We start from the raw sequence: 17,673 nt of genomic DNA on the forward strand, positions 1-17,673 counted from the left end.
ATTTAACCAGGAAAAGGCCCTTGAGGTTAGAAACCTATTTTGCGACGGGGACCTTCTGCTAGGTTTATGTAGCGATATAGCCTGTAACAACAGTGCTATCACAAGTTGGTCATAGTGACATTTAGTAAGATGTAACATATAATATGGAACAACATATAGCATATACATTTGAAGTCGGAAGTTTACATGCACCTTAGCCAAATACATTTCAACTCAGTTATTCACAATTCCTGACATTTAATCATAGTAGAAATTCCCTGTTTTAGGTCAGTTAGGATCACCACTTTATTTTAAGAATGTGAAATGTCAGAATAATAGTAGAGAGAATTATTTATTTCAGCTTTTATTTATTTCATCACATTCCCAGTGGGTCAGAAGTTTACATACACTCAATTCGTATTTGGTAGCATTGCCTTTAAATTGTTTAACTTGGGTCAAACGTTTCGGGTAGCCTTCCACAAGCTTCCCACAATAAGTTGGGTGAATATTGTCCCATTCCTCCTGACAGAGCTGGTGTAACTGAGTCAGGTTTGTAGGCCACCTTGCTCGCACACGCTTTTTCAGTTCTGCCCACAAATATTCTATAGGATTGAGGTCAGGGCTTTGTGATGGCCACTCCAATACCTTGACTTTGTTGTCCTTAAGCCATTTTGCCACAACCTTGGAAGTATGCTTGGGGTCATTGTCCATTTGGAAGACCCATTTGCGACCAAGCTTTAACTTCCCGACTGATGTCTTGATGTTGCTTCAATATATCCACATAATTTTCCTTCCTCATGATGCCATCTATTTTGTGAAGTGCACCAGACCCTTCTGCAGCAAAGCACCCCCACAGCATGATGCTGCCACCCCCGTGCTTCACGGTTGGGATGGTATTCTTCGAATTGCAAGCGATCCCCTTTTTCCTCCAAACATAACGATGGTCATTATGGCCAAACAGTTCTATTTTTGTTTCATCAGACCAGAGGACATTTCTCCAAAAAGTACGATCTTTGTCCCCATGTGCAGTTGTAAACTGTAGTCTGGCTTTTTTATGGTGGTTTTGGAGCAGTGGCTTCTTCCTTGCTGAGCGGCCTTTCAGGTTATGTCGATATAGGACTCGTTTTACTGTGGATATAGATACTTTTGAACCTGTTTCCTCCAGCATCTTCACAAGGTCCTTTGCTGTTGTTCTGGGATTGATTTGCACTTTTCGCACCAAAGTACGTTCATCTCTGGAGACAGAACGCGTCTCCTTCCTGAGCAGTATGACGGCTGCGTGGTCCCATGGTGTTTATACTTGCGTACTATTGTTTGTACAGATGAAAGTGGTACCTTCAGGTGTTTGGAAATTGCTCCCAAGGATGATTTTCCCATTATGTCAAGCAAAGAGGCACTGAGTTTGAAGGTAGGCCTTCAAATACATCCACAGGTACCCCTCCAATTGACTCAAATGATGTCAATTAGCCTATCAGAAGCTTCTAAAGCCATGACAACATTTTCGGGAATTTTCCAAGCTGTTTAAAGGCACAGTCAACTTAGTGTATAAAAACTTCTGACCCACTGGAATTGTGATACAGTGAATTATAAGTGAAATAATCTGTCTGTAAACAATTGTTTGAAAAATTACTTGTGTCATGCACAAAGTAGATGTCCTAACTGACTTGCCAAAACTATAGTTTGTTAACAAGAAATGTGTGGAGTGGTTGAAAAACGAGTTTTAATGACTCCAACCTAAGTGTATGTAAACTTCTGACTTCAACTGTATGCAGCACAGCAACACGTAAACCTGTATTCATACATTAGATTAGACTAACGCGCTAAAGCAGATATTCAGAGATTACAGAGTAACAACCAGGTCTTGATATTGGCTTTAGATACACTATATATATATACACAAGTATGTGGACACCCCTTCAAATTAGTGGATTTGGCTATTTCAGCCACACCTGTTGCTGACAGGTGTATAAAATCGAGCACACAGCCATGCAATCTCCATAGACAAACATTCACAGTAGAATGGCCTTACTGAAGACCTCAGTGACTTTCAATTTGGCACAGTCATAGGATGCCACCTTTCCAACAAGTCAGTTCGTCAAATTTCTGCCCTGCTAGAGCTGCCCTGGTCAACTGTAAGTGCTGTTATTGTGAAGTGGAAACGTCTGGGAGCAATAATGGCTCCGCCGTGAAGTGGTAGGCCACACAAGCTCACAGAACGAGACCGCCGAGTGCTGAAGTGCGTAAAAATCGTTTGTCCTCGTTTGCAATACTCACTACCAAGTTCCAAACTGCCTCTGGAAGCAACGTCAGCACAACAACTGTTCATCGGGAGCTTCATGAAATGGGTTTCCATGACTGAGCAGCCGCACACAAGACTAAGATCACCATGCGCAATGCCTCGGCTGGAGTGGTTTAAAGCTCGCCGCCATTGGACTCTGGAGCAGTGGAAACGCGTTCTCTGGAGTGATGAATCACGCTTCACCATCTGGCAGTCCGACAGACGAATCTGGGTTTGGCGGATGCATAGTGCCAACTGTAAAGTTTGGTGGAGGAGGAATAATGGTCTGGGGCTGTTTTTAATGGTTTGGGCTAGGCCCCTTTGTTCCAGTGAAGGGAAATATTAACGCTACAGCAGACAATGACATTCTAGATGATTCTGTGCTTCCAACTTTGTGGCAACAGTTTAGAGAAGGCCCTTTCGTGTTTCAGAATGACAATGCCCCTGTGCACAAAGCGAGGTCCATACAGAAATGGTTTGTCGAGATCAGTGTGGAAGAACTTGACTGGCCTGCACAGAGCCCTGACCTCAACCCCAACAAACACTGTTGGGATGAATTGTAACGCCGACTGCGAGCCAGTCCTAATTTCCCAATATCAGTGCCCGACCTCACTAATGCTCTTGTCGCTGAATGGAAGCAAGTCCCCGCAGCAACATCTATTGGAAAGCCTTCCCAGGAGAGAGGAGGCTGTTATAGCAGTAAAGGGGGGACCAACTCCATATTAAATGTCCATGATTTTGGAATGAGATGTTCAATGAGCAGGTGTCCACACACTTTTGGTCATGTAGTGTATGTGGTGTAAAATTGACTTTTTCCTTTATGGTAAAATGTGCCAGAGGAAACCTCTAGGGTTTTCCATGAGGGTCGTCTGTAGCCATTTATCATTGTGTCAGCGATCACACAGAGGCAGCTTCACTTGGTTACCTTTTTGGAACAGAGGGAATGATATTAATCTATGGACTAATAGTGGCTAACTGCCGGTGTAAAGGCATTATGCGGCTGACTGGTTTTATTGAAAGTGAGTGAGCTGACAGATCTGCCAATGTAACATTCGGCGCCACGCCAGAGGCAGCCGAGCATATCTTGTTTATTGATGCACAACTTTACAACTTCAAGAAGATCCATCATTCTTTTCCTTCTCTGTCTCTCTCTCTCTCGATGTTTCTTTCTCCCTTGCTCTTTCGGAATTTGTGTGTGTGTGTGTGTGTGTGTGTACAGTGCATTCTGAAAGTGTTCTGACCCCTTGACTTTTTCCACATTTTGTTACGTCACAGCCTTATTCTAAAATTGATTAAATAAATACAAATCCTCATCAATCTACACACAATACCCCAAAATGACAAAGTGAAAACAGGTTTTTAGAAATGTTTGCAAATGTATTAAATATAAAAAGACAGAAATACCATATTTACATAAGTATTCAGACCCTTTGCTATGAGACTCAAAATTGAGCTCAGGTGCATCCTGTTTCCATTGATCATCCTTGAGATGTTTCTACAACTTGATTGGAGTCCACCTGTGGTAAATTCAATTGATTGGACATGATTTGGAAAGGCACACACCTGTCTACATGTATATAAGGTCCCACAGTTGACAGTACATGTCAAAGCAAAAACCAAGCCATGAGGTCGAAGGAATTGTCCGTAGAGCTCCGAGACAGGATTGTGTTGAGGCACAGATCTGGGGAAGGGTACCAAAAAATGTATGCAGCATTGAAGGTCGCCAAGAACACAGTGGCCTCCATCATTCTTAAATGGAAGAAGTATGGAACCACCAAGACTCTTCCTAGAGCTGGCCCCCCAGCCAAACTGAGCAATCGGGGGAGAAGGACCTTGGTCAGGGAGGTGACCAAGAACCCGATGGTCACTCTGACAGAGCTCCAGAGTTCCTCTGTGGAGATGGGAGAACCTTCCAGAAGGACAACCATCTCTGCAGCACTCAACCAATCAGGCCTTTATTATAGAGTGGCCAGACAGAAGCTACTCCTCAGTAAAAGGCACATGACAGCCCGCTTGGAGTTTGCCAAAAGGCACCTAAAGGAGTCAGACCATGCGAAACAAGATTCTCTGGTCTGATGAAACCAAGATTGAACTCTTTGACCTGAATGCCAAGCGTCACGTCTGGAGGAAACCTGGCACCATCGCTATGGTGAAGCATGGTGGTGGCAGCATCATGCTGTGGGGATGTTTTTTCCACGGCAGGGACTGGGAGACTAGTCAGGATCTAAGGAAAGATGAACGGAGCAAAGTACAGAGAGATCCTTGACCTCAGACTGGGGCGAAGGTTCACCTTCCAAAATTTCAAAAAACCTGTTTTTGCTTTATCATTATGGGGTATTGTATGTAGATTGATGAGGGGAAAAAACAATTTAATCAAGTTTAGAATAACGCTGTAACGTAACAAAATGTGGAAAAAGTCAAGGGGTCTGAATCCTTTCCGAATGCACTGTATATGCGCGCCTATGTGTTCATGTGTGTGCATGTACACGTGCATGTGAGTGTGTGTGCGTGTGCTCATATTCTATAATACAGCAGTATTAGTTCAGCTGCTGACTGACAAATCCATGCAGAGCCCGAGCCATCACTGTGAGGGCTGAGGCAGCCGTACCATGATGGGAAGGAAAGTAAAGACAAATCCTCCAAGCCACTAGAAAAGATTAAAGAACCTAAATTAATTCCATAAATGCCAAGGAACATTATTTGGTAGCTCCATTGAATGTTAATAGCAGACAATTGGCCTCTCACTTTTCTTTAGCGGTGGCATGTGACAAGGAAAACATGACCATTAGAAATGGAAACATTCACCAGCCATATCCACCAGGGGGCATAGTGCACTCTGTCAAATGGACGGCAAACCTCAGCATCCCTCTGATCCAGGGAGGAAGTCACTTTTTCCCCATCCCTAGCAAACACAGCTGATTAAACTAATTGGATTTTAAACTGAAGATCATGATTAGTTGATTATTGGAGTCAGGTGTGTAAGCTGGGGCTGCGGCAAAAGTGTGACACCAATCAGGCCCCCGAGGACTAGAGTTGTCCATCCCTGATAATCATCAAATGACTATGGGTTTAAAAACACCTACTATATTTTCATATCAAAAAGGGGGGGTCGTGCATCCCAAAAATCTGAGGGGTACAAAGTACGTGAGGATGGCTGTGGGGGTAGTCAGGAGGGGGGCTAAGTTGGAGAATTTTGCATTTTTCAAACACCTGAAACAGCTTTTTCCTGCAATAATGATTATGCTTATAGAAACAAATAAGGAAGGGGAGCGCTGCTAAGGTACACAATACTACATTTTTGTAGACAGAAGGTGCTCTTTGGTAAAAGGGGTAAATTGGTTATCAAAAAGAAAGGAGGACAAAGGAACTCTTCATATAACTAATTCAAATGTTAAATGGAAACAAAGATTAAAAACTCTGACGCGTTTCGGCTGCATGGCCTTCGTCAGGGAGTACAAAGATATGATAATACTATGTCCTCTTTTGAACAGCATTTTCCAACCAACCCTGATTTGAAGAGGGAGTGTTTACATAATTCATTGGACAACACCTAGTAAGCAATACTATACACATTAAAAAGTGAAATACTGTAGATATGTTATCAAAATGCAAATCAAGGCTAGAAACATCAGAACCCCTGTATTTTTTCTGCATATCTAAGCATACCTTTCGAGCTGTCTGTATCCTTTTTTAGGTTTAATTTATTTGCACCAAAGAAAAGATGTGAAAGACAAAACAGTACAGATAAAAAACAGTGTGCAGGTGAGGTTGGAAGCCCAAAAGGGCTTATGAAAACCACACCACAAATATATGTACAAAAACCTTTGTTCAGTCAGTTAAACAAAACATATGAATTATAATTGTACATGATATACTCAGTATACAAGAAAAAACATGTTTGATTATGTGTGTGTGTGTGTGTGTGTGTGTGTGTGTGAGTGAGTGAGAGAGAGTTAGGCTACATGGAGGGGATTATTGGGTAGTTTGGTTCATCAGGCTGACCCCCAGTCTTCGCTTGAAGTAATTGAGGGATAATTATGTTTTGGCAATGTGATGATAAGAATTCCGGAGTATGGTACCTCTGTATCTGATAGAGAATTGACTATGTGAGGTGTGGCAGTGGGGAGGGTGAAGATTATCACAGTGTCTTATGTTATATAGATGGATTTCAGAATTAACCTGGAAGAATCCATTGAAGGGTTTAGGTAAACTGTCTGGGAGGTATGAGTATCTGTAGATGAAAGTGCATAATTGGCATACATTAATGTCATAAATAGACAAGATATTTAGTTTCTTAAACAAAGGTGCAGATGGAGCCAGGTAATTAGAGGGGGTGGCTAGTCTTGCAAATGTATTTTGTATGATGAGTAATCATCAGTAAATAGTGTAATGGCCCAGACAATATTACAGTAAATTAGATATGGGTAGATTAAGCTGTAGTATAGAGTTAGGAAGCAAGCCTGATGAACCAAACCACTAGTCTGTCTGATGATACCAACAGATTTCCTCACTTTGCTACAGACACATTGAATAGGATCTTTCCAGGATAACTTTCCATCAATTAGAACTCTGAGGACTGAGTACAATCTGGGTAAAAGATTGAAAGGAATGTGAGTCTACATTTAGTTATTTCTTGCTTTTCTAGAGTCTACCAACCTTGCCAGCAGGCATGCCAGCTAATATAGTTAGACAAGCTAGCTACTCTAACTTGATTGATGCCTGAAATGGCTACTTTGTAGCTAGTTATGAGGTTGGGAGATTGGGAACCTACAGTGAGGGAAAAAAGTATTTGATCCCCTGCTGATTTTGTACGTTTGCCCACTGACAAAGAAATGATCAGTCTATAATTTTAATGGTAGGTTTATTTGAACAGTGAGAGACAGAATAACAACAAATATCCAGAAAAACGCATGTCAAAAATGTTATACATTGATTTGCATTTTAATGAGGGAAATAAGTATTTGACCCCTCTGCAAAACATTACTTAGTACTTGGTGGCAAAACCCTTGTTGGCAATCACAGAGGTCAGACGTTTCTTGTAGTTGGCCACCAGGTTTGCACACATCTCAGGAGGGATTTTGTCCCACTCCTCTTTGCAGATCTTCTCCAAGTCATTAAGGTTTTGAGGCTGATGTTTGGCAACTCGAACCTTCAGCTCCCTCCACAGATTTTCTATGGGATTAAGGTCTGGAGACTGGCTAGGCCACTCCAGGACCTTAATGTGCTTCTTCTTGAGCCACTCCTTTGTTGCCTTGGCCATGTGTTTTGGGTCATTGTCATGCTGGAATACCCACCCACGACCCATTTTCAATGCCCTGGCTGAGGGAAGGAGGTTCTCACCCAAGATTTGACGGTACATGGCCCCATCCATCGTCCCTTTGATGCAGTGAAGTTGTCCTGTCCCCTTAGCAGAAAAACACCCCCAAAGCATAATATTTCCACCTCCATGTTGACCGGTGGGGATGGTGTTCTTGGGGTCATAGGCAGCATTCCTCCTCCTCCAAACATGGCGAGTTGAGTTGATGCCAAAGAGCTCGATTTTGGTCTCATCTGACCACAACACTTTCACCCAGTTCTCCTCTGAATCATTCAGATGTTCATTGGCAAACTTCAGACGGGCATGTATATGTGCTTTCTTGAGCAGGGGGACCTTGCGGGCGCTGCAGGATTTCAGTCCTTCACAGCGTAGTGTGTTACCAATTGTTTTCTTAGTGACTATGGTCCCAGCTGCCTTGAGATCATTGACAAGATCCTCCCGTGTAGTTCTGGGCTGATTGCTCACCGTTCTCATGATCATTGCAACTCCACTAGGTGAGATCTTGCATGGCGCTCCAGGCCGAGGGAGATTGACAGTTCTTTTGTGTTTCTTCCATTTGTGAATAATCGAACCAACTGTTGTCACCTTCTCACCAAGCTGCTTGGCGATGGTCTTGTAGCCCATTCCAGCCTTGTGTAGGTCTATAATCTTGTCCCTGACATCCTTGGGAGAGCTCTTTGGTCTTGGCCATGGTGGAGAGTTTGGAATCTGATTGATTGATTGCTTCTGTGGACAGGTGTCTTTTATACAGGTAACAAGCTGAGATTAGGAGCCCTCCCTTTAAGAGTGTGCTCCTAATCTCAGCTCGTTACCTGTATAAAAGACACCTAGGAGCCAGAAATCTTTCTGATTGAGAGGGTGTCAAATACTTATTTCCCTCATTAAAATGCAAATCAATTCATAACATTTTTGAAATGCTTGATTTTGTTGTTGTTATTCTGTCTCTCACTGTTCAAATAAACCTACCATTACAATTATAGACTGATCATTTTTTTGTCAGTGGGCAAACGTACAAAATCAGCAGGGGATCAAATACTTTTTTCCCTCATTGTATCTGGGCTAGCTACAGCCAACTTCATAAAATTGCTAGGTGGCTAGTAGTACTACAGAGAAACAACAACAACAACAAAATTATCCATTATGGGCATGACGCCTCTGATATCAAGTGTCTCCGCGTTTCCATTGGTGAGGACAGGGACAGTGGCCGGAAAGTACAACTTGAATAGAGGTCAAGGTAGAAGTGATTGTTAGAATTGATCATAAGTGCACTGTCTAAGTGTCCAGAGAGCCGTTCATTTGGAAGAAAACGTATTTGATAGAGCAACCACACCTCAGGTAAAGTGTACTACAGAGGAAACAAAACAGTACAAAACAGGTCATAATATCAAAGCTTTGACTGGGCTGTTGACCGTTCCATTTATCTCCTACTGCTCTGGTTTGATCAAACATTACTCCCTTAATGCTCCTCCAATGTGAATGAATTGCAAATGATGGACAATAGCTTACAATCATCCCCCAAAAAATCTCCCCAAAGTAAATAAATGAAGACGGAATGGGAGAGTAGTTGAACAAAGCCCTGTTAACCCTGGTATAATGACAACCATCTTCCGCTCTGATTTTCAACTAGCGAACTGTAGCCAAAAGCTAAGTAGTAAGTAGTTGTGGTTATATGACTTCTCTAATCCTCATGTTCACGATTAGGCTTTACAATGGCCACATATGTCTATGGATGAGCTCAGAGAATGATGTTTTCCAACAACACACACACAGGGAAAATGTGGCAACAACACAGCTGCGATGCAGTAAAGTTGACGTGTCTAATGGTGCAAACAGAGTGTGAGGAACACATATTTCTATTATCACTGTCAGTGTATTATGTCAATAAAACTGTTTGTACCATTCACTGTGTGTATATTGTGAGAGTAAAAGTATGTTTCTACCATTCACGGTCTATGTATTTCGAGAATAAAACTATGTTGAAATAACTGTCTGAGCTTGTTTTTCATTTTCATCGTTGAGGAAAACGTTTCACCATGGGACATATCCTTTTTCATCAATTTGAGATCAATGTGAGAGTTTGGCAATGCAAATACTGCTTAAGGAAAGAAGACTCTGCCTTTTTCGTACCAAACTTCACAACAATGAGGTTTGCCATTTTGCTCAAGGGGCTGATTACCAATAAGAATTGAGCCAACCTAATTGTGACTAATAGCCGTATTCGGTGCAGTCTGCACTACATTGACTCTGTGTCGGGTTGGAAGATGAGGAACGGAGAGTGCAGGAGAAAATGGCTAGATCTATCTCATCACAGCCACTTGAGGCTGAATGTGGCCCCTAAGTGTAGCACCCAGCTGGAACAGATATGAGGAGAGGTCTGGAAAAGGAGGGAGAGGAGGGAGAGAAGGGGGAGGAGAGGACCTCCCTGGCGGTTGTCATGGAGACGGGGGAGCGGAGGCAGTGGTGTGAGGGCTGAGATGTGTCCACATAGGGTGACACGGCACATCCTGCAGCCTGCCAGGCACATAATTCACTAACCAGGGAGATGGAGAGTAGAGACAGAGAGTCTCAGAGCTCTGGAAGAGGATGTTTGCATGTAAAGGGGTGTGATGACAAATAACTTTGCTGGGCTGAGTCCTAAGTGGTACCCCCCCTTTTGCCCTCAGAACAGCCTCAATTCATCGGGCATGGACTCTACAAGGTGTCGAAAGAGTTCCACAGGGATGCTGGCCCGTGACATCACTAAGGGATCATAGCTTTCACCTGGATTCTCCTGGTCAGTCTAGGTCATGGAAGGAGCAGGTGTTCTTAATGTTTAGTACACTCAGTGTATATAAAGTATACTTTCGACCAGGGCCCAAAGGGTGCCATTTGGGCCGCATCATTAGAAAATCCAGAGTGGTAACTGTTGTATAATGACAGCTCCTGTCTGAATCTGTGTGGGAACAGTCATGGCAGCATGTCCACGTACATGGCTCTGTGGTTGTGCAGGTCATCAGGGTACTGGCTCACAGTCATCTGGAAGCGCAGATGGTCATCTGCCGACCAGCCACAGAACCTGGAACAGTTTGGACAGAGAGCAAAGAGAAACATGTCTGGATCACCCACTGCATTCACAACAAAACACATGCTGAGAATTTTTGTACAATGACAACCACTCTTAATGTCTCATTCCTGGCAACATTACATTTTCACCAAAGAACGTCTGTATGATGAAGATCTGAGTCTTTTTTGAGTGTGTGTGTAACTGTGTTTAGCAACAATGGAGATGAAAATCAAGGTATTAGTAGATTAGTAATCAACCCCCTGGTGTGTTAGACTCGACTTGTTTAACAGACCGCCTCCCTGGGGAGAGTAAAATCACTATGTACATATTTGCTCTGCACATTGTATGCTGTAGGGGGGAGAGAAATCACTAGATATGCTATTCTCTAGAGTCTAGAGTCTACATATGCTCTAGGCACCAAGCTGACACTCATCTCTTATCAACATCCACACTGTGCACCATTGTCTTGTCATACGGCAGGATCTCTCTGCATAAAAACCAGAGCTTTACTTTGATTCGTTTTGAGCAAGATATCAAATCAAAATGGTGGACTCTCAATCACCCCGTCGTATACTGTATCCGCTCAAGAGGAGCTACAGCCTTCAGGCAAAGACCACTATAGTTGTGATCAGTCAGTGCTTTACCTATCCAGTCTTTGTAGGCGGTCCTGAGCACTCTGCAGTCTGAACTGGTACATCTCAGACAGGGATTGGAACTCTGGATTAAGGACGCTGTCAGTTCAGGGTAGGAGCACTCTGATTACAAAACCTCCTCTGGAACCTGGTCTACCTCAGCCAGACAGCTGGCAGTTTTGGTGGGACACTCCTGGAAGGATTATGTGGTTATGCCTTTTGAAAGACAAAAGACTCAGTGGCAGCACAATCAAACAGCATGGTGAGAGATAAGGTTGCAAAAATGTTCCGATTCCCACCCCTCCTCCCCCGAAATCCTGGGTGAAAGATAAGCAGGAGGGAATAAACAGGAATACAGGAATCCTGATAACATAATCTCTGGAAAAATCTGGGAATTTGGGATCAGAATTATGCAAGCCTAATGGTGAGAGACCTACAGTTGAAGTCTGAATTTTACATACACCATAGCCAAATACATTTAAACTCAGACATTTAATCCTAGTAAAGATTCCCTGTCTTAGGTCAGTTAGGATCACCACTTTATTTTAAGAATGTGAAATGTCAGAAGAATAGTAGAGAGAATGATTTATTTCAGCTTTCATTTCTTTCATCACATTCCCAGTGGGTCAGAAGTTTACATACACTCAATTAGTATTTGGTAGCATTGCCTTTAAATTGTTTAACTTGGGTCAAACGTTTTGGGTAGCCTTCCACAAGCTTCCCACAATAAGTTGGGTGAATTTTGGCCCATTCCTCCTGACAGAGCTGGTGTAACTGATTCAGGTTTGTAGGCCTCCTTGCTCGCACATGCTTTTTCAGTTCTGCCCACACGTTTTCTATAGGATTGAGGTCAGGGCTTTGTGATGGCCACTCCAATACCTTGACTTTGTTGTCCTTAAGCCATTTTGCCACAACTTTGGAAGTATGCTTGGGGTCATTGTCCATTTGGAAGACCCATTTGCGACCAAGCTTTAACTTCCTGACTGATGTCTTGAGATGTTGCTTCAATATATCCACATAATTTTCCTTCCTCATGATGCCATCTATTTTGTGAAGTGCACCAGTCCCTCCTGTAGCAAAGCACCCCTACAGCATGATGCTGCCACCCCCATGCTTCACGGTTGGGATGGTGTTTTTCGGCTTGCAAGCGACCCCCTTTTTCCTCCAAACATAACGATGGTCATTATGGCCAAACAGTTCTATTTCTGTTTCATCAGACCAGAGGACATTTCTCCAAAAAGTATGATTTTTGTCCCCATGTGCAGTTGCAAACCGTAGTCTGGCTTTTTTATGGCAGTTTTGGAGCAGTGGCTTCTTCCTTGCTGCGCGGCCTTTCAGGTTATGTCGATATAGGACTTGTTTTACTGTGGATATAGATACTTTGTACCTGTTTCCTCCAGCATCTTCACAAGGTCCTTTGCTGTTGTTCTGGGATTGATTTGCACTTTTCGCACCAAAGTACGTTCATCTCCTTCCTGAGCGGTATGACGGCTGCGTGGTCCCATGGTGTTTATACTTGCGTACTATTGTTTGTACAGATGAACGCGGTACCTTCAGGCGTTTGGAAATTACTCCCAAGGATGAACCAGACTTGTGGAGGTCTACAATGTTTTTTATGAGGTCTTTGCTGATTTCTTTTGATTTTCCCATGATGTCAAGCAAAGAGGCACTGAGTTTGAAAGTAGGCTTTGAAATACATCCACAGGTACACCTCCAATTGACTCAAATGATGGCAATTAGCCTATCAGAAGCTTCTAAAGCCATTACATCATTTTCTGGAATTTTCCAAGCTGTTTAAAGGCACAGTCAACTTAGTGTATGTAAACTTCTGACCCACTGGAATTGTGATACAGTGAATTATAAGTGAAATAATCTGTCTGTAAACAATTGTTGGAAAAATTACTTGTGTCATGCACAAAGTAGATGTCCTAACCGACTTGCCAACACTATAGTTTGTTAACAATACATTTGTGGAGTGGTTGAAAAACGAGTTTTAATGACTCCAACCTAAGTGTATGTAAACTTTCGACTTCAACTGTACGTACCACTCCCAGAGGCAGGGTGTCTTCCTCTATGGCCAAATACTCTTTGTGAAGTTTTTCATTGATGGCTTCCTGCTGGTCACAGAATGAATTGTTGAACACAAACTCTGTTTCAAGAAATTACTAATTCAGTTCTCTTTCCTCCTCTACATCCAAAAAATAACAGTCTGCCATCCTTCTCTGATATCCATCATGGTATAAGGAGCTCTGTATCTGATGAAATATAATGAGAGGAAACGTCTCTGTTAGAGTACAGAACCCATAGAAATCGAATATTTCCCTTTCCTCCTGTAGTTTTTCTTCATTTTCTACTTGGTGGACAAATACAGTGAATCCTATAATCAGAGCAATTCACTGACGGCAAGTTATCGGTAATCATACCCTCTTTCTGTTTCTAACAGGTTTGATTTTTGATGCCACTCAGAGGGAGGAAACTCAGGAAAGCAGTTTATTGTGAAAGAGTACAGTGCCTTGCAAAAGTATTCATCCCCCTTGGCGTTTTTCCTATTTTGTTGCATTACAACCTGTAATTTAAATGGATTTTTGGGGGGATTTCATGTATTGGACATACACAAAATAGTCCAAATTGGTGAAGTGAAATGAAAAAAACAACTTGTTTCAAAAAATTCTACAAAATAAATAACGGAAAAGTGGTGCGTGCATATGTATTCACCCCCTTTGCTATGAAGCCCCTAAATAAGATCTGGTGCAACCAATTACCTTCACAAGTCACATAATTAGTTAAATAAAGTCCACCTGTGTGCAATCTAAGTGTCACATGATCTGTCACATGATCTCAGTATATATTCACACCTGATCTGAAAGGCCCCAGAGTCTGCAACACCACTAAGCAAGGGGCACCACCAAGCAAGCGGCACCATGAAGACCAAGGAGCTCTCCAAACAGGTCAGGGACAAAGTTGTGGAGAAGTACAGATCAGGGTTGGGTTATAAAAGACTATCCGAAACTTTGAACATCCCACGGAGCACCATTAAATCCATTATTTAAAAAATGGAAAGAATATGGCACCACAACAAACCTGCCAAGAGAGGGCCGCCCACCAAAACCCACGGACCAGGCAAGGAGGGCATTAATCAGAGAGGCAACAAAGAGACCAAAGATAACCCTGGAGGGAGGGAGGGAGGGGGGGAATAGTTATGCACGCTCAAGTTCAGTTTTTTTGTGTTATTTGTTGTTTGTTTCACAATAAAAAATATTTTGCATCTTCAAAGTGGTAGGCATGTTGTGTAAATCGAATGATACAAACCCCCAAAAAACCCATTTTAATTCCAGGTTGTAAGGCAACAAAATAGGAAAAATGCTAAGGGGGGTGAATACTTTCGCAAGCCACTGTACATACTAGATCACAAAGATAACCCTTAGATTGTCCTTCCTGCTGCACATTCTCATTAAAAACATACAGGAAAAGTGAGGAAATTTCGACTTAACCATTCAATTTAATGTATAGTGGAGAGTGGCGGTGAGGTCATTTTCGCTCACCTTCTGAAGCCTTAATGCAGTGCAGTACGTCTCAGACAGGCCATTAGGGACTCACAGAATGCCTCCCAAATGGCACCCTATTCCCTATACAGTGCACTACTTTTGACCAGAGCCCTATGGGTCCTGGTCAAAAGTAGTGCACTATAGGGAATAGGGTGCCATTTGAGACGTAACCACTGTTTTAAAGCCATACAAAACGTCTCAGGTTAATCTCAAACCTCAACCCTTCCCTCCAAACAAGTATGGAGTCGTAATTAAGTGTTTTAAGGGAATGGTATTTAGCATGGTGGGTCACTGAGTACAAGAAGCATGCAGGCGGCTAGAGAGAGGAGAGGAGGCAGTAGCTCCATTATGGTGAGGCTCTCAGGTGGGCAGGACTGAGTGGGGGGGACAGCAGGGGCTGGATGAAAGAGAAGATGAGTGGGGGATGGAGGTACGCCAGAGACTGACTCACTCACACAGGGGCAGTCAGGCAAAATGGCTGGCAGTGTCTTCCTCATCCCCCTATATGGCCCAGTTTCAAAGACATCCCTCCTCCTGCCTGCTCTTAATCCCACCATTCTCTCCCTGAGAATGAAAAAGCCTCCAGGAGTCAAAAGGAGAATGAACTTAAGAGAGGTGACTTACGTAGCGTGGAGTTCTAACAAACACCAGATTCATGGGGAATGAATGTTGCACTGTGGGCAACCAGAGGACTTTTGGTAGGATCTGCAGAGTACGGTCTATTAGTTTGGTACCTGTAGAGATTGAATGCCTTAAGATTCATCGCAGTATATTGTGTGGATTGAAAAAACAGAACCACAGTTTTCACAAACAAAGTCAAGGGCTCCACTTTCATATGAAGAAAAGTAAGTTCCTCTGCAGCTTTCTGAAACAGTGGGCACAGAGCTCCTCTCTCAGGTTATGGGATGCGTCCCAAATGTTACCCTATCCCCTATCTAGTGCACTACTTTTGACCAGAGCCCTATGGGACTCCCTATGGGTCCTGGTCAAAAGTAGTGCACTACATAGGGAATAGGGTGCCATTTGGGACGCACCCATGTTGTTACCTAACTGCTGGAGTACCTGCTCTCAGTCTGCCAGCTGAGGAGGCTGGTGGTGCTGCTGGTGTTGGACTTCACTCAGTCTGTACTGCAAGTCCTCCCTCAGCTGCCAGATGGGCTCCACAGTTGCACACCTGAACCATTCCCGCTCACTCTCCAGAAACAGCGCACATAAACATGCGTTTGTGTACAGACACACACGTCATGTATGCCCACACAAACACACACACAGCATGGTCAGCATGGTATTGTCTCACTCTATAGGGACTGAAACAGTATCTATACACTCAGGACTGAGAGGGGTACTGTACTGTGGTCCAGTAGCTCAGAGAGGATGCCCATATCTGTTCTACTGGCCAGACCATTTGGTCCCAGAAATCCTTGTAGCTCAGCTTCAGCCTTTTCACTGCAGCATGGAAAGAGAGCAAAGGGAATTCCATTAAGCATACAGTACCAGCACTACTGAACACAGGCTACTTCCCAAATGGCAACCTATTCCCTATATAGTGCACTACTTTTGACCAGGGCCCATAGGGAATAGGGTGCCATTTGGGATGCATCAACACAGTGTGCTCATCCAATAGTCCCAGCTAAAATATAATGGGATTGTAACTATAGAAACAAACTTTTTCTCCCTTATCTTATATCACCTTCACACTAATGAATTCAGTGGCTATGTGCGGTTGCTGTGGTGCAGTCGGTCGATCTGTGTGTCTGTCTTCAGAGAAGGCTCATTACAGGAACCCACGCTTGTGTACACCATTAACTTTGGATCGCGCCGACACAGTCATTACCCCGAGAACAGGCTACACCCCAGAGCTAGCGCTGCCCTTCTCACTTCACAATGCATGACACCAGCGGGCTGTGGCAGCCCAATGCTTCCTCTGTCTCTGCCTCATCATCACACTAGGGAGTCAATTTTACAATGCCACATCAGCTAGCTAGCAACCTCCACTGAGCTACCCCTTCCCTCTCTCGTTGTTTCTTTCTCTCTCTCTCTTTCTGTATTTCATTCTTTCTGTCTTTCTTTGGTCACGGAAAGCCATTTCAATTCCCCCATCTCATTTTACAGGGGCTTATTTTAGTTTTGAGCAGTGTTTGCCAGAACTGAATGGGGCTGAGTAGGGTGGATAGTAGGCTACAGACTACAATACAGTATAACAGTATATGGTGTAGTGGTTCATGGTCATGTGTGTGCTGGGAGGGGTTTCTTACCCTGCATTGACTCATCTGCTGTTCTCTCTGCTCCACACCTGTCTGTGCTGCTTCAGTAGGGAGCTCTCTTTGGTCTCCTTGGCTGCACGGAGAGTCCTTTTCACCTGAAAGACAGCTCTTAAATCAGCCAACAGCTAACTGTGGAACACTGTGGTCATTATAAAATGTCCTCTCACAAGTTTATGATAACATGATCACGTAATGATAGCATTATCATGTAATCGCTGATATCATTATGACCAATCATGACCAAAGCATAGACTGCAATCATGGTAGATTATGGCTGCATCCCAAAAGTCGCAGCCTAAATTAACTTTATGTTCTTTTGACCAGGACCTATGAGTAAAAGTAGTAGGCCTCTGGTCAGAAGTAGTGCACTATGTAGGGAATAGGGTGCCATTTGGGACCCAGACTATGAGTAATACATGGTATAAACATTACCAAAAAGGAGTCCTCTCCTTAGTGCTCTATGTTCCTAGTTTACTGAGCAATACAGCATGAGAGATTGGTCCATTTGTCCTTGTTATGCGTCACGGGGAAAAGGACCTTTATTCAGCAGTTCAGTCAGTGTGTGTGTGGTTTTGTCTTTGAAATATTTACTTTGAAAGGCTCCTGATCTGCAGG

The 17,673-nt window shown here is 43.3% G+C and overlaps 1 protein-coding gene across 5 annotated transcripts in view; it reads right to left on the bottom strand.

Annotated features, from left to right (window-relative positions):
- Window positions 1–17,673, bottom strand: part of LOC121536834 (activin receptor type-1) — a 131,823-nt gene that overhangs the window by 103,168 nt on the left and 10,982 nt on the right. For 2 of the 5 annotated variants that reach the window (XM_041844429.2, XM_041844423.2), the window contains exons 3-7: window positions 17,050–17,153; window positions 15,857–16,240; window positions 15,419–15,528; window positions 11,262–11,442; window positions 10,543–10,629 (exon numbers count right to left, since the gene is read on the bottom strand). The gene's annotated coding sequence lies outside the window, so the exon portion shown is untranslated. Of the gene's footprint in view, window positions 1–10,542; window positions 10,630–11,261; window positions 11,715–15,418; window positions 15,529–15,856; window positions 16,241–17,049; window positions 17,154–17,673 lie in introns of those variants that run through there. The other 3 variants (XM_041844425.2, XM_041844424.2, XM_045206553.1) reach the window with 3 other exon arrangements.

This window comes from Coregonus clupeaformis, chromosome 23, assembly GCF_020615455.1.
Source record: "Coregonus clupeaformis isolate EN_2021a chromosome 23, ASM2061545v1, whole genome shotgun sequence".
Classification (NCBI taxonomy): domain Eukaryota; kingdom Metazoa; phylum Chordata; class Actinopteri; order Salmoniformes; family Salmonidae; genus Coregonus; species Coregonus clupeaformis.